The sequence below is a fragment of the Myotis lucifugus genome, unplaced genomic scaffold (assembly GCF_000147115.1).
Source record: "Myotis lucifugus unplaced genomic scaffold, Myoluc2.0 scaffold_119, whole genome shotgun sequence".
Taxonomy (NCBI): domain Eukaryota; kingdom Metazoa; phylum Chordata; class Mammalia; order Chiroptera; family Vespertilionidae; genus Myotis; species Myotis lucifugus.
Window position 1 is genome coordinate 648,395 of NW_005871167.1, and position 22,248 is coordinate 670,642.

General features: G+C 37.7%; 1 pseudogene; it reads right to left on the reverse strand.

Moving 5' to 3' along the window:
- Window positions 1-4,181: 4,181 nt before the first annotated feature.
- Window positions 4,182-22,248, reverse strand: part of LOC102420880 — a 128,561-nt pseudogene continuing 110,494 nt past the window's right edge.

Sequence of the window (22,248 nt, forward strand, 5' to 3'; positions counted from 1 at the left end):
GGGAAATTTCATAACCTTAGTCAAGAAAATATATCTATCTATCTGTCCATGTCCAAATGTATCTGATGACTCTTCATGAAATATTGGCTACCACGGATTGTCATGGTGAGTTTGCGGTTATCTAACAGACACAGAACTTGTTTTGTGGGATTCTGGTGGAGAGGCAACTCAAAGACATAAACAGCAATTCTGAAGAGATTTTGAGGAACTGAGAGGCTTACATAACTCAATGGAAAGAGACATGCTCTCTTAAAACTCCATGGACAGGGAAAATACCCCATGCTAAGCACTGACACTGCTTTTACCTGGATATTCTCTGAGCTTTGAGACTATGGCATTAGAAAAAGAATCCGTATGTTTAATATCTCTCAAGAGCACATTTAGGTTAACCAACACAGAAGTAAAATGGACAGTTGTCTATCCAGCACTAATGGCCTGATCATCCAATAAGGGTACACATTCATAGCATGAAGAAATTGCACAGCCAGGTTTGAAAATCTTTAGGTTTTGGAGTCTCACCCAGCACTACCACCATCCAAGTACTATATTCTCCCTCTAAGGCAACTTGGTAAGAGTTAGAGGTGCTTGGATTATTTCTCCAAAGGAGTCTGGAATGATACCAACTTGTGAGAACATTTCGCCTGGTGCTGAGCATCGTCTCTCTCAGCACTTTCATCTCTTCCAGGTCAGGTAGAGTGACTCCCGGTTTCAGCTCTGAAAGTCCTACATCCGGGTAAACATATCGATCACCCTGACCTGTATGCTAAGCACTAGCCCTACATTTCTAGCTTTTGTACCTTGGGGCCTAAATGTGCAAGCAGTATTTCATACTCAAAAGTTCACAATTTATTAGAGTTAAAATAGCTAACAGATATTTAGTATGTGCTATATATGCGAAGAACTATTCTTAGCACTTTTATAATATTAAATAGTTTAATCCTTAGAGTATCAAAAACAGTTTTCTCAAAGATGAGAAAAAAGAGGCACAAGATAAAAATAATAACCTGCATAAGGTCACCCAGCCAGTAGAGAGCAGAGTAAGAAAGTCTGGCTCCAGGGTCCTCAGACAGCCACATCATAGTATTGTGCCTTGTACCACCTTTAACAACAATAAACTTCTTTTCCAGGTGATAACAGCAACAACAACAACAATGGTAGCAGTATAGAAGTAGTAGTAATAGTAATAAAAATAAAACCTGCCACTTAGGTTCAAAATCTTGTATTTACTTATTTAATCCTCACAACAACTCAGTGCGTTTTAAGAATAATACAGATGAGTAAATTAGGTTTATAGAATGAAATAACCTGCCGAAGTTTAGGCATGAGGTAAGTGGTAGAGTGAGGATTTGAACCCAGACTCTCTGGTTCCAAAGCACCTGTTACTTAGTGATTATGATACCTGCCTATTATACTTAGGGAAACACTATAATATTTCAAGTTTGTACTAAATGTAGTTGTTAAAGAGACCATGGTTTTACTTAAGATAGACTTATAATTTAAGTAAATATCTTTAAGGGAAGTGGAAAGAATTAGTATAGTTGATCCTTGAACAATGTGGGAGTCAGGGGCACTAAACCCTGTGCAGTCAAAAATCCATGCATAATTTCTAATTCCCCTAAAACTTAACTGCTAATAGCTCACTGTTGACTGGAAGTCTTACCGACAGCTTAAACAGTTGATTAACACATATTTTGTATGTTATATGTATTATTTTTTGTTATCCTCACCAGAGGATATGTTCATGGATTTGAGAGAGAGAGAGAGAGAGAGAGAGAGAGAGAGAGAGAGAGAGAGAGAAACATCGGTATAAGAAAGAAGAGAAACATTATGGTCAAACCCACAACCTAGGTGTACAGGATGACTCTAACTAATTGAGTCACCTGGCCATGACTATACTGTATTCTTATAATAAAGTAAGCTTAAAAATGTTAAGTAAGAAAGAATCGTAAGAGAAAAATACATTTACAGTATTTATTGAAAAAAACATTCACATATAAGTAGTCCTGCACAGTTCAAATTCTTGTGCTTCAAGGGTTAACTGTATATTCAAATGGATTATACATGACATCTGAGAGACTGTGAAATATATGGAATATGACTGAAAAGGTGTTGTTTTCTGAGCAATGGTTAGTTTAGTTCTGAGCTAAGACAGACTGGATGATCATGTTTGGAGATAGACAAAGTGGAAAAACAAATTATTTTTGGAACCTCTTAAGTTTGAAGTGTCTACCAGAAATTCAGGTATAGACATTGAATAGGTAGTTGTATATATGGATTGGAGATCAGGAAACAGGCTAAGGCCAAAGGATAGGGTGACCCAGATGTGAATTTAAAGAGCAAAAGACAAATGTGCTCAAGCTCTGAGTCCTCCCAATGTTCAAACATAGGGAAGATAAAGGAGACTGAGGGAGCCAAAAAAGGCAGACAAGGACCCAGCATGCAGTCTCCTGGAAGCCAAGTAAGAAGCTGCTTCAAGGAGTGGGTAGTAAATCCTCCAAGTCAGATGAACTTTAAATGTTGCCACTAACATCTTAGATGAAGATGTGTTCCACTCATCACTGAGAGTAGAAATTAGAGGTATCACCTGGTCAGAGTGGCTCAGTGGTTGAGTGTTGACCTATGAGCCAGAAGGTCATGGTTCAATTCCCGCTCAGAGCATATGCCTATGTTGGGGGCTCGATCCCCAGTGTAGAGTGTGCAAGAGTCAGCCGATCAATGATTCTCTCTCATCATCAGTTCTATCTCTTTCTCTCTCTTCCTCTCTGAAATCAATAAAAATATATTTAAAAAATAGAGTTGCATCTTATTAAAAAACTAGGAGCCCAGTGTGTGATTCGAAATTGCGCAGCGTGGCCCACCCACCTGCAGCCCTGCCTTGACACCCGAACCTCTAATATGCTAATAACCTGGCCGTTACTGTTACGGCATATCGATCATTAGCATATTAGCTCTTTATAGATAAATTAGAGCTATCAAGTTAAGATGGAGGTATTATATATCTGGCAGAAAATATTAGTTATTTTTTAAGAAAGTATCCATTATAGAGACTCCCTGAAATACATAGCAACAAGAATAGAAGTCACAACCTCAAGAACTGGTACCTTATCCCCTCTGTAATTTCCTCTGAATAACTTCATGATAGAAGGAACCCAGTGTTTTATCAAATCAGCCTGTTGGAAAGAATTTGATCTCTTTTGTGTTTAGAGAAAAGATCTCACAGAAGATGCTAACTTAAATAAACTATTCTAACACTAGCCTTATTGTCTAAAAAAAGTTAACACTCAAGTTTTTTTTTAAGCTTTCACAATTTTTATTAAATCCTAGTCTAATTTAACAGCTATTTTATAGACATCATCCTGTGGTGAACATATTTAATAAATGAAAGGAAATCAGACACCCAAGTCAGTATTTCTGCAGACTAAGCAATAAGATAACTCTTACACAGAACACTACAGGTAATGGCATACACTTACTTGCTCAGAGTTTTCACACAAATCATGTTGTTTATCAAACTATATCTCTTAATATTTAATACAGTCCAATTAGTGACTGTAGTTCTCATATAATATTTTAATTACAAGTATCTTATTGAGGTAACTAACATCCCGACAGTTTCACTGACTTTCCAGATTAGCAAAATATATTCAAAAAAGAAGAGCAAATAGTGAAATGAAAACTTAACATGACAAGTTATTCAAGGAAAACGAAGTAAAGATTAGAAGGGGAAAGTGAAGGATCACTGAGGTGGAAAATCAAAGCCTAAGCATTTGTTTAGAAGAAAACAAATCAACTATGAATTTCACAAATAAAAGTGTATAAATTCAATGCAATGTAAATATTTTGGAATGTAAAAGCCAAGATGAAATGAAAAGGCCCATAAACTGTTAACTTCTGGCCTTAAATAGTACCAACTTTTCTGATCAAAGAAGGCCTCAATAGTTAAGATTGTATTACTTGATTTTGTTTTACACTAGGTGGTGAGCACAAAGCAATCCCCCTTAATGAAGCTAACAATTGGCTTCACTCAGAACATTTTCAATAATGCACATTAAAAAATATTCTTAAAAATTGTTCTGAAATCCAAATATACAATAGCTTGGAAAACAACGTTAAAAAACATCAAAGCCAATGTAAAAAGATCAAAACAACTAGAACGGTACAGGTTTTATAGGGCTCTGATTTTACAGTTTTCTTACTGCATCATCAGTGTCAGAAATCTAGTCCTGCCCTAACTGGTTTGGCTCAGGGGATAGAGCGTCGGCCTGCGGACTGAAGGGTCCCAGGTTCGATTCCGGCCAGGGGCATGTACCTTGGTTGCCGGCACATCCCCAGTAGGAGGTGTGCAGGAGGCAGCTGATCGATGTTTCTCTCTCATTGATGTTTCTAACTCTCTATCCCTCTCCCTTCCTCTCTGTAAAAAATCAATAAAATATATATTTTTTTTAAAAAAGAAATCTAGTCCTTCAGCTGGCTCCATTCCTCAGGATTTAAAGAAATACCTTTTCTTCCTGGTTTCATTTCACCTTCTGGATCCATTGATATTCTTTCATATCAGTTAGGACTGTCCCTCTAAAGTCCCCAACGCTGATGGACCTCATCTTCGCAATCTGAAACATTATCGCTGCTGCTGCTGCTCTGCTTAGAAGATGACAAAGCTTCTTGAAGTTTCAAGTCTTTTGCTTTTTTGTAGGTTTTTCTGAAGTAACTTGCTTTTTCCTCTTTAACTTCTTGTCAACTTCACTGTCAGAATCGCTGCCAGAAGAGCTTGAAGAAACAAGCTCCTTAGATTTAGGCTCCGCTCCTGCAACCAAGCCCCGTGCTCACTCGCCACGCACCCACTCCTTAGTTTTTCATCCAAACTGATGGATGGCTCCTTTCAACTTCTACATCTTTATTTTTAGATACCTTTCCTTTCTATGTTATATTCTATACCCAGACACGCTGACTTTTAAAAAATTAGTTGTAGTTCCATAAAACAGTAGAAATTCTTTTTTATTTCCTTTTGCACACACTTTCTTTTTAAAATGATCTCAATTTTGCTTTGAGAATTTAGTAAGTCCTAAAGTACACGTGGCATGACACATAGTAGGTCCAGCTTAGATATCAGCTCCTCAGTTTTACTTCCCCTTGACCTTCCAGTACCTTTTAGAGTAAATGCAATGACTGCTTTCTCTATAGAACTCTGTGCTCCAGGGAAGTCAGTAAAACTCAGTTTCCCAGACAGCAGGTGGCAGAGTAAGGAGGTCTGTCCAGCTCCAAATCTCAAACTCTTTCCGCTGTTGGAAGTGAATTTATCCACTTAATTCATATTCATTAACTACTCCACAAGCTCTTAAAGTTCTCTAATTTGTTTCTAGACCAAGAGGACCCATTTCATTCAGAAACAAAAATCACCACTGTTTTACTCCCGCCTCCTTTGACGTGGATTAATGACTAGAAGTATGAAAGTCCTGTAAACTAGATGCTCTGACAAGTTTCTTTCATATAAACAGTAAGAAAACTGTATTAGGAAATAAATGACAATTTCCTAGGTAAGGTCTTCCTAGAAAGTTCAGTAAAATTTTACCTTGAGAAGTTACCTAAACCTTATAGAAACCAACTTTAATCTGGATCAGAGAAGAAAAACATTTAATTGGACAAACTACCTTCTGTTATTCTAGATTACAAAAACAGAAGTCAGGAAACAGGCCCATATCTAGATTTAGAAAAATTTGATAAAAACAAAATATGATGAACACATGATAATAATAAATGATACAAAACTTAATCTGACTAGTGATGGTTTGCCATATAGATTCCAAATTTACTATAGACAACATCAATTTCAGGAAACCATCAGTTCCTGGTCTCCTTCTGTGGGGTGATTTTATGCATAATAAGGTCAGGCTTGATCATGCTTCACAGCCCCCATCCCTACATACCTTGGGTAACATAGCATATCATTTAATTTAAAATTATTTACTTGCATTAAGAATTTTAAAAATATGCATGTTTTTATTAATTTTATTAATTTTTATAGAGAGAGGAAGGGAGAGGGAGAAACACCTATGAGAGAGAAATTGCCTCCTGCACCCCCGCTACTGGCGATCAAGCCTGCAACTTGGGCATGTGCCCTGACAGGGAATCAACCACTGAGCCGCACCAGCAGGGCTAATTAATAGTTTGGATTCAAATATAAATTATAGTCTAGTCCTTCTACCATTCCAACTTTTAATATAGTTTGAAAAAGCACATTTCTCTTGGCAAACTGATAACAGTTGCCTACAGTGATTAAACACATTAATTTGAGGCATCAGTAAAGAAAGTTGCACTCCTGGCAGTCATGGAACAGATTATGCTATTAGTTCGTGGACTGTATATGCTATTCTGATTCAAGGGGTAATGCAAAGGTAACATTGGGAAACTAAAACATATTTACTTCCAGTATATTTTTAAGTGAAGGGCTCAGTAGCACTAGTAACTGCTCTTTTATTCAAATAACTGCATATATTGCTGACTTTTATTTCCTTTAATTTCATGAAGCCATCATTAAATATGGAGCAAAAATACCAATTGTTTATAATTAGATAAGCTTGGCCACATTATTATCAGGGGAAAAGAAAAAATATGTTTGTGGAATTGCATTAAAAACATGAATAATTTCCTATTTAATCCTGGGTTTTAGTCTGTATTAATGAATTATTTCTTTTTCTCATTAGCTTGAATTTGAGAGTCCTGAAATGAAAGTTTTTCTTAATTTTCTATTTATAAAATCTGGAACCATGGGGCTTGGCACAAAGGAGCCATTTTTGTTGAATGAATATACTTGTAATCTATAAGTATATATAAATTTTGATTGATGATTATTGTCACCAATGGATTTTAAGGAGGACCAGCAGAGGTCTAAAGAATCTGTTAGGGTTGAAATAAGCATTTATTCCTCAAATTTACAAAAATAAACTTAATATCTTTAATATCCTGAATATATTTAACTTAATATCTATACCATCAACTAGAGGCCTGTTGCACGAAAAGATTCGTGCAATAGGCCTGTGTCCCGGGTGCCGGAGGAAAACTGGTGCCGCTCTGGCCAGAGCCGCCTTCACAGCCCTCGCTGCTCCGGCTGGAGCCGCCTTCAGTCTTCGCTCTGCCACTTCTCTCCTACGTATGCAAATTAACAGCCATCTTTGTTGGCGGTTAATTTGCATATTTCGCTGATTAACCAATGGGAGGCATAGCGAAGGTACGGTCAATTTCTATCTTTGTCTATTATTAGATAGGATATGTCATTTTCAAGATATCTTATCTAAATATTTGTTTTTGCCCACTTGGTCTGGCTCAGTGGTTCAGCATCAACATATGAACCAGGAGGTCATGGTTCGGTTCTTGGCCAGGGCACATGCCTGGGTCATAGGCTCGATCCCCAGTAGGGGGCATGTAGGAGGCAGCTGATCAATGATTCTCTCTCATCATTGATGTTTCTATCTCTCCCTCTCACTTCCTCTTTGAAATCAATAAATATATATTTAAAAAATAAAAATAAATGTTTGTTTTTATTAAGCAATATAATTAAAATTAATTATTTTTAAAAGAATTACTTACATCCTAAATCAACTGTCTCCAGTCTTTTGTAGTACATTAGTTCTCCACTATTATTTTTCAAGATTTTTTTCACATTTGGATGAAAACATCAAACACTACTGATAAAGTTTCATGATATAAAAATTTTGATGATTTAGCTAAAGTATTGCTCTCTATACAATGAAGATTAGGATTGGGCGGCTTCCTGCAAGTCTTCTCAGTAGGCAGTATGAAGTCAATAGAAACAGACTGAGCTTGTTGCAGTGCAATGTCCAGTTCCAACTGGCCTCAGTAGTCAGTGACAATCCTAGTTTGCTCTTTCTGGTAGTGTCAATAATTCACATTCTAGTGATAGAAATATTAAAGGTTGATATGCAAATCGTCATATTTGGCCACATGAGAGAGGCAACTGCTTTCTCATGATATACTAGTATTTAACAGATTGACCAAATATTTATTGTGTTATACTATAAGACAGATATTACATTTCACTGAGTCTATGAAAATGTCATAAAAAATATTACAGCTTACATGCATATAGAGGCCCATTGCACAGAATTTATGCACTGGGAGGGGGGTGTCCCTCAACCCAGCCTGCACCCTCTCCAATCTGGGACCCCTCAGGGGATGTCCAACTGCCGGTTGAGGCCCAATCCCACAGGGGTCAGGCCTAAACTGGCAGTCGGACATCCCTCTCACAATCTTGGACTGCTGGCTCCCAACCACTTGCCCAACCGCTTGCCTGCCTGCCTGCCTGATTGCCCCTAACCACTTCTTCCTTCCAGCCTGATCATCCCCTAACCACTCCCCTGCCAGCCTGATCAACACCTAACTACTCCCTTGCTAGCCTGATCGTCCCCAACTGCCCTCCCCTGCCAGCCTGGTTGCCCCTAGCTGCCTTCCCCTGATGGCCTGATCCACCCCAACTGTCCTCCCCTGCTGGCCCAGTCACCCCTAACTACCCTCCCCTGCCAGCCTGGTTGCCCCTAACTGCCCTCCTCTGCAAGCCTGGTCACCCACAACTACCCTCCCCTGCCGGCCATCTTGTGGCTGTGGGTGCCGCCATCTTTGAGGGTGTGGCAGTCAGGTAGCATATTCTCTCCTTATTGGCAATGGGTGCCACCATCTTTGCAATGGCGTGAGGGTGAATTAGCATATTCCCTCTTTATTAGATAGGATATGCATAACCCATGGACACAGACAATAATGCAGTTGGCTTGGGGGGGTGTGGAGGGAGTCAGTGGGGGTGATAAAAGGGGACATCTGTAGTACTTTCAATAATAAAGATAAATTTAAAAATATTATCAATAGTTTCTCTGCCCTTAACAGAAGATATGGAAAATGAGACAACCCAAAAATTATTATAGGAACAAGTAAAATGTTATTGGTGTCATAATAGGTATAATGTGGTAGGGGGATTAAGGGAGAAAATAAATTACATTTTATTGTGGTGACTAGGTAAGCAGAATATTGCATTTAGTTGGGTCTTAAAAGTTGAGTAACATTTACAGATGGCAATTTAGGAAGGCATATTTTACAGATGTAATTTGTACCTGATATATAGAGGTATTGATTAGATTGTTGATTTTGTATTCTCCGGATAAAGAGGGAATATGGTTTTACTACAGTTTAAAAAACATTTCTATACATTTGGGGAAATTATGAAATCCATTGCCAATATTACTGATTTTCTGGGGTGGTTCAGTTAAGGAAACTTTAATGCTCCAAATCAGATAATTATCTAGCTCCTTTCCAATTGAAGTCTAATTTTTTTTCTGCCTGTATTTAGACTATTCAATTGTTCAAATCAAGAAGGTTAGGAGAGGAACAGAAGGATAATTTCAAGTTAGTCAGTTTTGCTATTCGTTAGCTCTGGTAAATGTTCTGGTGCAGAAGGTGATCGGAAATAATAATCTTTGGTAATTGTCTATGGGTAACATTAAGTGGCAGAATACTGCATCTGACAGCAGAGGGTGCATCTGTTGCTGTTTCCATGACTCTAAGATGATATTTCTGTGTAATAAATAGCTTTGTGCGAGCTCCATAGGTTGGAGCCCATTCACACATCTGTGTATTTTAGCTATCCAGGCTGCAGCTGTCCTGCTTTGCGTCAATAAGTGACAGCTATTTTTAAATCTATGTTTATGTTCCCTCAACTGACGCTCCTTGAAAGAAAGAAATTAGCAGTGCTCCTAAGCATTCTTAAGAGGTTTACGTTGGTTCTTTAAAGAAAACTTTAGTTTCCCTGATGTTTGCAGTCTAATTTCTGTCTGTTTGCAATTCGAACACAGGATCAGAGTGTTGTCCAAGTGCTCATGTTCTATACTTATTAACTAAATATTCAGAATCCTTTATTGTGAAGGGCCAAACTGAAATTCTTTACTGAAGGACAATAAACAGGTGAAGAAGTAGCCTACATTTATAGAAAATCCTATATAATAAAGAGGTAATATGCAAATTGACCACCACACCCTCACACAAGATGGCTGCCGCAAGATGGCCGGCAGAGGAGGGCAGTTGTGGGCATCAGACCAGCAGGGAAGGGCAGTTGGGGGCAACCAGGCTGGCAGGGGAGGGCAGTTGGGGGGAACCAGGCCTGCAGGGGAGGGCAGTTAGGGGCAACCAAACCTGCAGGGGAAGACAGTTGGGGGCAATTGGGCCGGCAGGGGAGCAGTTAGGCATCGATCAAGCTGGCAGGGGAGTAATTAGGGGGTGATCAGGCTGGCAGGCAGAAGTGGTTAGGGGCAATCTGGCAGGCAGGCAGGTGAGAAGTTGGGAGCCAGCAGTCCCAGATTGTGAGAGGGATGTCTCAGATTGGAGAGAGTGCAGCCCCCCCGCCCTCCCACCCCGCCCCCCCCCCCGTCCACGAATTTCATGCACCGGGCCTCTAGTAAGAGAATAATTTGAAGATGCCACTTTCCAAAAATGTATCTATTGAATTGATGAAATATTTATGTTCTAGTAGGATTATTAATAGGACTTGATAAATTGACTTTAAAAATTGTATTAAAGACCAAGTTGCTAAAATTAGCCAAGACCTTTACAAAGAAAGATGAGGAAGGAAATAAAAAGAAAAAGGGTTTGCTCTACAAAATATAGGAACTTATAGATAGCTCTTAAAAGCAAATAAAGTGCATGTTATTGACACAATGACAGAAAAATCAATAGCATAAAACAAAATAAAAAATCTAGAAGCAGATCATGCCTATTTGGAATTTTGTCAGAAGACAGAGAGGATGTAGCAAGATCAAGTTTAGGAGTTGGATTATTCAACAAATGAGCTTGAATTAATAGTTATCTATAAGAAAGGAAAACAAAAAAATCTCTGCCTCACACCATCACAGAAATGAAGTTTATATGGGTTAGTATCTTGCATTTCAAAGTTAGAAATTTAAAACTTTTAGAAGCAAGTACATTAGTATATTTCTTAACTTGTAGTATGAAACAATTTCTTAAACAAGACACATTAGTATCAACAACAAAATAATTACTACATTTTAGTTCACTAAAATTAAAAATTTTTAAATATTAGAGTCACTGTAAACAAAGAAAAATCAATGTTAAAAAGACACACCCCTCTCCCACTCTCCCCCCTAAAACACACACACACACACACACACACACACACAACAACAACAAAAAACAAAAAAAACAACAACCCACAACTAGGGAAAAGGGCAAAAGATGAATAGGCAGAAGTAAAACAGAAGTATGAAACATATGTGATAAATATACATATATCTAATAAACATAAAAAGACATATGCCAGCCCTGGCTGGTTGGCTCAATTGGTTAGAGTTTCATTTTATACACCAAAAGGTTGAGGGTTTGATTCCTGGTCAGGGCACATACCCAGGTTACAGGTTCAATTCCTGGTCTGGGCACATATGGAAGGCAATCAATCTATGTTTCTCTCTCACATTGATGTTTCTCTCTCTCTCTCGTTCTCTCTTTCCTCTCTCTCTCTCCCCCCCCCCTCCCTCCTTCCCTCTTTCTCCCTCTCTCCCTCTCTTTCTCAAAACAATAAAAACATATCCTCAGGTGAAGATTAAAAAAAGGCATATACCATATTATCAATAATAATCAGAAATATGCATACCAAGCCCTTGATGTGTTCATTTTATAAGCATTGATTGTAAAAGTTTAATGCCCAAGATTTAAAATAAATATACATCAGTGACAAACTCTTCCAATGTGTGAGCATTCCTGTTAATGTGAAGGTGAAGAATTTTGGAATATAGGAATTAAAAATTTACATGGCAAAGGGTTGGAAGGGTCACCTGTGAAATCAGAGGATTATGGATGACATGCCTTTTGGGGTAACTAAAAGGAGAGTTTTAAAAATTACCTCTGGAAAAATATGAAAAAACTCCTATCTCAGGGTCTCTTCCTTTTATGTGCTATGTTTTCACTGCACTGCTTTTTAAATGTCTGAGTGATTTGTTGCCCAAACTTCACAGTGTGGCTCCTTTGTGCAGGCAACTCGTTACTGACAACTGCTTAATGTGCTTGATTTAAATTCCCAGAGTTAAAATAAGATATTGGTTTACGAAGGAGGCGTTTGAAAGCAGCATAAACTGTGAAGAGGTGTGCGTTCAGTGTGAAAGCAGGTCTGCGTGTCTCTTATCTGGAAGGTAATTAGAGTTGCCCAAAGACAGAAAATCAATGCATTCTAAATGAGAATAATTTAGTTGTTATTGCATTGAGTAAGCATTAAACCACCAAAAGAATATCTAGAACTGTATACATTCTCGTCATCTTACTTAAAATAATGTCTATTGCAATGTCAAATTATGAGCGCTAAATTATGTTAAAAATCCTAACAAGACAGATGATGACACCTAATCAATACGTGCAAAGCTTCTGTTGGAACCTTAACATTCCATATGAAATCATTATTTTTGAGTAACAACTCTATTTAAAGTAAGTTAACATCTTTTACATGGAAACCTTTCCCCTCACAACATTATTTAAAAATCTAGCCTCCAGAGTCATGTTAGGAGGAATCCTACACAATCTTCTTATGGCTTATCCCCCAGCAGAGGTTGCTAGGCACAATTGTTGAAGGGCATGTTCTGCACTCTGCCACCTGCTGCTGACGCCTGCCATGTTCCATGCGAGCCCCCTCGTGGTCAGCACACATCATAGCAACTGGTTGTTTGATTGTTCAGTTGTTTGGTTGTTCTGCTGTTCAGTCTATTTGCATATTAGGGATTTATATATATAGACTAGAGGCCCGGTGCATGAATTCGTGCATGGGTGGGGTCTGGCTGGGGGGAGGGGACGTGGGAGGTTGGCTGGCCGGCCCTGCCCCCGATTGGGCCAGTTGGCCCGCTGCAGTGCACGTCATAGCTACAACCGGTCGTTTCGGTTGTTCTGGTCATTCCAATCATTCCAGTTGCTCCTGTCATATATATATGTATATATTTCTTAAGAACAGCACAAGGCTTAATCAATAGCACACAAATATAGTGAGTATTTTTCAAGCACAGCAGATGCATATTATTATTTTTAGCCTGTTGCCATGTTTTTTGTTTGTTTTTTTGTTTCATTCCCTGTTCATTTACTCAATAATTACTTACACAGACAATTAACAGTGTTAGGCCCTGTGGCAACAATGTTGATCATGGTCTCTGCCTTCATGGGTCAAAGCACCTAGTGAAAAGGACAGCACTAAGCAAGAAAGCAAATAAATTAGCATATAATTTAAAATTGTAGCAAGTGGTATAAATAAGTAAGATTTTCTTAAAAAAAGAAATGGGAGATCTAATTTAGATAGAAAGTCAGGAATAGATCTGTGACTAAGATATAATTGAGAGACATAGAAGCATGGAACAGACTGTGGAATCTCAGAGGGAAGGCAGGGGAAGGTGGGTGGGTGGGGAGAGATCAACCAAAAAACTTGTATGCATATATGCTTAACCCATGGACACAGACAATAGGGTGGTGAAGGTCTGAGGCAGGGATGGGGGGTAGTGGCAGGCTAGAAGAGGTGGATGGGGGAAAAAGAGGGCTATATGTAATGTTTGCAACAATAAAGATTTAAAAAAATAGAGATAGATATATTAAAAAAGAAAAAGTCATTGGAAATGTTGGGTGAAGTGTTGGAGGAGGGGTAATTGCGTTGGTAAGAAGATCAGCACCTGCAAAGATCCTGTGAGGAGAGTAACAGAGTAAGTTCAAGGAAAGGAGGGTGAACAGGAAGGAAGATAGGACACAGCAGGTGATGAGGTTAGTGAGGGCACTAAGCTAGAGGTTAATTTTAGCAAGCTAAGCACCTGATACATGATCTTTTCCACATAGGAAACTCATTTTCTGTTCCTCACATATTATACACTAAGATGACGTTCAACAAGTTCTTTCTGCTTTTGTAGGCTGGTCCTTGTCTGTCAAGTCCACATGATAGAAATAGGTGTGTGTATGAGTGTAGTAGTCTCCTGAGCTGTTAGTAAACATCCTAATGAAAACTAATAGCATTAACTGATAATCTTAATGACAAATCACATGAATTGCTTTGCTTTTTAGAATACGTAGTTTGAAAGCCCTTTAAACTTTTCTGATGGTGTGTGTGTGTGTGTGTGTGTGTGTGTTATGAGTTTCAGAAATATAAAATGTGCAATTCTCAGAACAAGAGTCTTTAGCACTGCTCAACACATTATATCCCTGTGATTGCTTTATTATTCACTACTTAACTTAATGGAAGATATTTCGGAATAAGTTTCAACTACAGTAAAGTTTTCAAACATTGATGAAAAAGTTTGGCCATGATTATGGAAAGCAATTTGGAAAAATCTTCAGATATTTAGATATTAGAAGAAAATAATATTTAAAAATCAAACTAATTATAATATTTAACCCCTCTAAAAGGATAACATATTTCACATCAAAAGGAAAAGAAATCTTTATATTACTCCCCTTTATTCAGACAGTGATTAGAGAAAAGAAAAAAGTAAAATGTGGAAGTCTTTGCCAGCTCTTCCATGCTATGAAAGAAGGATGGGCATAAGTAACCCATTGTTTTAGCAAAGGCATTGAATCTTTGGACATGCAAAATTATGTTTGGAGTTTTGCCAAGTGCATTTTAGAGAACTAAATTGTTCTATATAATCAAGTGATATGAGTATCTGTGAGGGAACCTAAAGGTGGGGGTTAACAAAAAGGTGGATTCTTAGAGTCACTCTGTTTTCCTCAAACTTTTAGTAAAATAAATTCCAGCCACAAGTACTTTCTGAAGTTCATTTTAATGTGTGTGTGCATGCGTGAGTGTGTGTGTGTGTGTGGGGGGGACTTTGTGAAGAGAGTGAATCCATGTAAGTGAAGATAGAGGGAAAATGATAGTCAAGGACTGTGAGAAATAAATAAAATGGAGTGTTCCAAAGTAACAAAAACTCAGAAGAATTAATGCTAAAAATAGAAGTCCCCTGGAAATTAACATGAAAATTTGGGTTAGGGCTCTTAGCAGCCGAATATGGGTTGGGGTAATCAAATGTCTCTTACTTTCCTAATTTCAAAGTAAAGAGTGACAACTGAGTTTCATTAATCAATAAGCAATATGTAGGGCGCGGCTATAGGGTTAAGCCTCGGACTGACCTGTTGGCAAAGCCACAAACAAGTCCCAGCTTAGAGGGCACAGTCCTCTTAGCATAATTAGGCTTGACCTTATGACATTCCCTAGATCTTATCTGGGAAGCTAATGGGCTGAGGGAGGTGCAGCAAGTGCTGCCAAAACAAGTGAAACTCACAAGAACATTGTAACTATGGTGACCACTACCTTGTTTACCTCTGGCTATAAAATAAAGGCTCAGCTTGCCTCTGGATCTCTCTCTGTGGCCTCAGCCAGGCACAGGAAGATCCACCTAGACCCAGCTTATTCTCTCTGTCTGTCATTTCTTCATCCTTTACCGCCCTCACTCAGGCTTTTGAACCCTTGGCTGAGCTGGCTCGGCCCATGTGGCGCCCAACGCGGGGCCTGAGTTCGGGGGAACTTCAGTTGTCAGGTGAAAGGACGCTCCAGTGAAGCACGTGCAGAAAACAAAAAGGAAGGTAAGGAGTGAAATTCAGTGATATAACTAGGCATAAAACATGGGAAATTCAGGATCGCAGGAAAAGAGTTTATACGTATCCATGCTTAATGCTATGCTCTAAGCACAGGGCTGTTCTGTGAGGTATGAACAGCTTTTTGATTTGTTGGATTTTGTAAGTAAAACCTGCACATGGTTTTCTGAGGAAGGAAAGGTAAATGTAGAGGCGTGGGAGAAGGTAGGCCCAAGGAGCCTTATCCTTAACCCCACTGCAGCCTTTCCAGCCTGCTCAGTAAACCTTTATCATGCCACCCCGGCAAGCGCAGGATTGGCAAGTTCTCCCTGGGTGATAGATCAGGACTCAGGCAATAGCGGAAAGCACCAATCCTACTGTTAAAATGCAACTATAAAAACAAACAAAACAAAAAACAAAAAAAGGGGGGGGGGAGAATGTTATCTGTTAAATTGGGGAAGAGGTTGTGTTTTGTATCTTTTTTTTTTTCACCAAAAATAGCATTTATTAAGGCAGGAATATTAACTCCCATAAGCAAAATGATTGTTCCTTTCATCTCAGCAATTCCACACTTACTCACCTTCCAATTGACTTTTTTATAGAATATTAGTTTGCATTAAAAAATCCATTTAATTGCATTGGAAAAACACTTCACTGCTCTGCTCCAGGCCGATACCATGTTGCAGCTGTTCCTATTTAAGGGATAATTCGTGTTTTGTATCTTCCCAGAAGGAGCAGCACAGCCAATTTGGGTACCAGAGCATTATATATGCGTCACCACCAAGGACCCAGAGAGCTCCTTGTTCCTTCTTTCAAAAGACTGAGAGTTGCCCCGATGACAGCAATATGGAAAAGGAAGATGACGAAGGCTGTGCAAGGGACCGAGGTGCCAACATGGGGTAAGCTGAAGAAGTTAACAACTGAGGCCCAACAGATGGTAGAAAAACAAGATGTGGAAGCTACTCCCTCAATTATGTTTCTGGCTATGCTAGCTGCCAGTCTTTGGCAAAGTCTTGCACAGCCAAGACCAAGAACTCTTAGTAAATCAGCAAAAGAAACTTTCATTTAGCAGAAACTCACTTATTGCTGTTTTGCATTGGGATTGTTTTGTTATTCTTACTAGTTTTAAAAATGTTAAAACATTGGCATTGTTTTGTTAATAGCCAGAGCTTTATGTTTTAAGTTTTAAAATGTTAACATGTCTGTAGTTTGGGTTTTGCATTGGCATTGTTTTGTTATTGTTTTAATAGCCAGAGTTTTGTTCTTGATGCTTAAGTTTTACTTTTATTATAGTAGCTTAAAAATAAAAAAAAGGCGAGATGTAGGGCATGGCTATAGGGTTAAAGCCTCAGACTGACATGTTGGCAAAGCCACAAACAAGTCCCAGCTTAGAGGGCACAGCCCTGTTAGCATAATTAGGCTTGACCTTATGACCTTCTTAGATCTTATCTGGGTAGCTAATGGGCTGTGGGAGGTGCAGCAAGTGCTGCCAAAACAAGTGAAACTCACAAGAACATTGTAACTATGGTGACCACTACCTTGTTTACCCCTGGCTATAAAATAAAGGCTCAGCTTGCCTCTGGATCTCTCTTTGTGGCCTCAGGCAGGCACAGGAAGATCCACCTAGACCCAGCTTATTCTCTTTGTCTGTCATTTCTTGATCCATTCGCCACCCTCATTCAGGCTTGTAAACCCTTGGTTGAGCTGGCTTGGCACAGCAATACAAGCCCTGAAGCTAGAATGAAATCACCCTCTGGTCAAAGGTAGAGCTTTCTTAAGGATAAAGCAGGCCTAATAATCACAGTGTTATTTTATTGCACTAACATATTCCTCTTCCCAATGAAACACTCCTCTCAGATACACCTTTGTTTACAAAACTAAATATAGTCTTACTATATGGCAGAGTGATTATACTTTTAGGTATTTATGCAAATGAGTTGAAAACTTATGTTTACACAAAAACCTGCACATGACGATTTACAGCAGCTTCATTTATAACAGCCCCAAATTGGCAGTTTTAAATGGTTGGTATTACTGGGAAGGGAGAGAATCACCCACCCAGCCTCAACCCAGTTTACCATTCTCAATTTCTTACAGCTGGACTAATAATAAAATTTACATAAAACCAGATTAGCAGGAGCAAAAACAGTTGAATGTGTGCACATGGGAGGATAATGAATGATGCTCAGAGAAATGATCAACCAACCAGTGCTTTATACTTTTTAGACAATGAAACGATACATTTGTGAGGAACTGACAGGACAAAAAAGTTAGTACTATTTACAAAGGCATCCAAGCACGATTTAAGTATTCATTAGTGTGGTATCTAAACAAAGTTTGGGCGTGGGTAGCAAGAAGAGACAGCAGGTTTGCTTAGACAGGTTCTTTGGCTCTGGACTCCTTAACTATAGTAATCAGGGTGTTTCCAGGGGCAGAGAGGGCACCTTCCACATGGCAGATTTAGCTCCTTCGGGGGACCTGGAGAGAGAGGTCAGAGTGTTCTTTATAACCTGGCGCTTCTTAAGTAACTTTAATTCAAAGTAACCAATATGCCAGTGTGGGGCAGCCTGCCCTGGGCCAGGCAGTGTTTTCACTGCTCCTATTAAATTCCTTCTTATTATAGATATAATCATGGAAATTTTAAAAATTAAATGAAGGCAAGGAGAATAGTGAGGCTTAGGGATGACATATACATTCAAAACATAGTAGAGGAAATGAGGTCTCAAATTGAAAAACAAAGTTGAATCTGTTGGCTGTTAGCTGTTATCATTTTGCTTCAATCTTTTCCACCCTTCACACTAAGTGGGTGACTGTAAATTGTTGGAGATTATTTTCAACTGACATTCCTCTTCTCTTCCAGGTTCTGAACAACTAAGAATAATTATGAGCAGAAAAAATGGGGATCGAAATAGCAGTTCTACAAAAGTATAGTGTAAAAAGTATAAAAGGTAAATTAGAAAAAAACATTGGACTTGAAGTCAAAATGAAGAATTTTCTTCCTCTCTTGCCCCTAATTAAAGATAACCCTCCTCCAGTAAGTGTCTGCATTACCACTCAGAGGCACATAGAGAAGCTGAAACACAGAAAGCAGAGACTTGGCTGGATCTGCCATTGGTTGGATAGGCAAGGCCGATCCTCTATGTGTTTTTATGTTAAGTGCAAGATACAATAAAACAAGAGAACAAGACAAGAGACAAAAATGCATGGGCACTGATAAAAATCTCATTCCAGGGAAACAACTCCAATGTGGTTTAAGTGACTTATTCCTAATTATCCTTCTGGTCTCCATTAGTTTATGACCCATTGGTAATGCAATTGTCCAATTTTCTCCAGAAAAATAATTCCTTCTCTTTGCCTGGATAGAGAGTTGGTTTGTCAGTTATGTGAAATGAGGGTATCAAAAATTGTCACTCTACTTTAAGACTGTTCCTTCTTGTTGATTTTTAAATAAAAATCAGGATTGAAGGATTTCCCCACTCAAATTAATTGAAACTTATTTACTAGGCTAAAATCTATACAAATAATATCTTTTGTGATTTGCTCTATTATTTAATTGGACATTAATAAAAGGGCCAGAGTCCAGCAATCAGTTCATAATAAAACCTCACAAGTATTTGGTGTTTGCATACTTAATTATTCTATTAAGATGAATTGAAATAGCTGTTTAAGAAAAGCAAACATTCTCCCCAGTGTGTAGGTGGGTAGCAGTTTAAGTAAGTGGCTGTCTAACTTAAACTTGTCATTTTGTCACTTACTTACAAAAATAGACACCAGCTAGTTATTTAAACAGTCCACCAAATCAGACATGTTATTTTCAATGCATCTGCTACAAGGAATTTATTCCTTACTGTTAATTAAGTTAAAAGCCTTAGGTCTTTTTAACACTGCACACTTCACCAATTAAATTATATTGACTATTGTATGTCATTACCCATGACAACCTATTACTGTGACTATCCCAAATATCATTCTTGGTTTCATCAGTAATTTTAAGAGTTAGGATTTTTTAGTTTGTTCAAAGAAAAAATATTAACATGTAAGTGATATTTTACTTTCGTATTCTAATAGTAGTACTTTATTTGACATATTTTTAATGTCCACCTTAGTCCCCATTCTGTAGTGATTATAATTTAATATCAAATAAAATTGGACAAGATCAGACTAAAAATCAGTCCATGATAAAAAAATTAAGTTTTGGATGAAAATATATTATCAGAGAAAAATTAAAATATAGATTTAAATATTTTCAAAATTTTGGTGGTGAATTTTAGAGACAGGACAGGCAGTGTTTAAAGAGGGTCCATGGGAGAGGAATGCATATGTGAAGAGCAGAAATAGCTCCAGGACACCAGAATGCTTTCACAGAGGATAAAGAAAAGTCACAAGGTACTGGGAAGAGGGAGACATATTTTCAGAGGATAAAGAAATGCCACAGGATAAGGGAAGAGGAAGGCATACATTCACAGAGCATTCACAGAGGATAGAGGAATGTTGCAAGATAAGGGCACCACGTGTGCTTTGGACTTTGAAACTGATACTATGTAGCAGAATGACCAAGGAGGAAAGCACAGGGGTTCTAAATTAAGGAAGGGTCCAATTAGAAAGGGTCAGGTTCAGACAAACAACTGCAGCATATATAAACCGGAGACAAAGGGACATGAGACAGATTTTTAGATTTTTTTTATTTTTCCCATTAGAGCAAGAGAGCAGGTTTTTCCTATTTTGGGACCCCTCCCTGGGGGTTCCCCTTTGGGGAACTCTCCCAGGAAGAGTTTGTATATGCTCCCAATAAACTTCCACATTTTTGTTAAAGAAGCCTTTCGTCCATGAGTTTATTCTTCAAACTTCATAGGGCAAGGACCCATGGAAGAAGAATCTGCACCCTGAGCCCCACGTTCCAAAAGTATCATAAAAAACAAAATGAAGAATATGTCAATCTGATGTCGCAGGCAGCTACTAAGTGATTAATGGGTATGTAGTGTAAGGCTGGACAAAGGGGTGATTCATGTCCTGGGCCCACGGAGCAGGATGGCGTGAGATTTTGTGCTACTCAGAACGGCAGACAATGTAAAACTTATGAAATGTTTATTTCTGGACTTTCTATTTAGTATTTCCAGACTGCAGTTGATGGCAGGTACCTGAAACCATGGAAGGAAAGTGAAACCATACATAAGAGGGGACTAACTTATATAGTGTGTTCTAAGCTATCCACAGCTTTATTTCTAGTCCTTATATTCAGGTTAGGTACACAGATTTATGCTTGTAATTCTATCTAGTTTTATTTATTTTTTACTCTCTTAAAATGTGGAGTATATTTTAATAATATGTCAATAACAAGTACTGTTTAAGGTTGAAAGTTTTTAATAATCATCTTACATATGGTGTTTTGATTAAAGTTGTAGCTATTGTCCTATTTTATTGACTCTTTGAAAAACCATCTTTTTCTTAAAGAGCCCTCAGTTATAAAATATGGATTTACTACTTTTCTGAAATAGCCATAGTTACTAATTCCATAAAATACTTTCTTATACATAACTAAAGACAAATGCTCATTTGCATATGTCTCATTGTATTCTTTTGGGTAAGTGTACTTTCAGGGGGTTGTTTATTTTAAAAGCATTAGCCAGAAATCTCTGAGTGTCCTTTATGGATATCCACTAAACCAAAGGAGAAAAAACTAAATGGCTATATTTGAAGCTACATAATGAAGAAAAAATTTCCCTATGTAAACCAAGGTTATCAGAAATCCTTGGTATTTAAAAGCTCTTCTAACAGTTCACAGTCAAAATTGTGACAGAAAATGTGAAGTATTTTTCTATAAATAGTTCCATTTATAAACATAAAATATTAACTGTTGTTACATGAACTTAGAATTTCAAAAAAAAAACACGTTTATTAAAATTCATGAGTATTTATGGTATCTTCCCAGCTTCCAAGCTAACATCATAACAATCTTCCCTAAATTTTAATACACTAAATCTAATTTTCTTATCCCACCTATCCATAACATCATTATTGCTTTTTTATTTACTGAATTTTGAAACAATTTTTTTTCCTTTCTGTTTTCCCCAATTATTATTGATAATGATGATTGTTCAAGGATATAGTTTTTTTCTTTCTAAATTTCTATGTAGAGTTATCAAATTTGGACAATCATTGGTATATGATATGCTAGAGAAATGCCAAAATAATTTCATCTTATAAACATTGACAAATATTGATAGACAGCTATGAAAAGGGCAAGCTCATATGAATTTTTATTAAACTTACCAATTACCATATTAAAGGGCAATTTAGTGCCTGAAAAAAGAAGTGAAATTATTCTAGTTTATAACTGCTTCCTTAATGATGCTTGTTAAGTAACTTCCATACTTTCAGGGAGAAAAAAAATGGGTTAATTTTTTTCTTTAAATTTTAAAGATTCTGAGGCACATATTTAACCTAATTTCATGGCCAATGAAAAATGGTAGGTTTTAAATATTCTACTAAATCATATAATTAATCATAATGGTAAAAGTAAAGATCTAACTTTAAAAATACCTTGTCAATTTTAGTTACATAACTTTTTGGTATTATAGCACTTGCTAATTTATTTGCTAAAAAAGTAAATAAATTAGTGAACATAAAGTTCTATACTTAAATCATATATATATG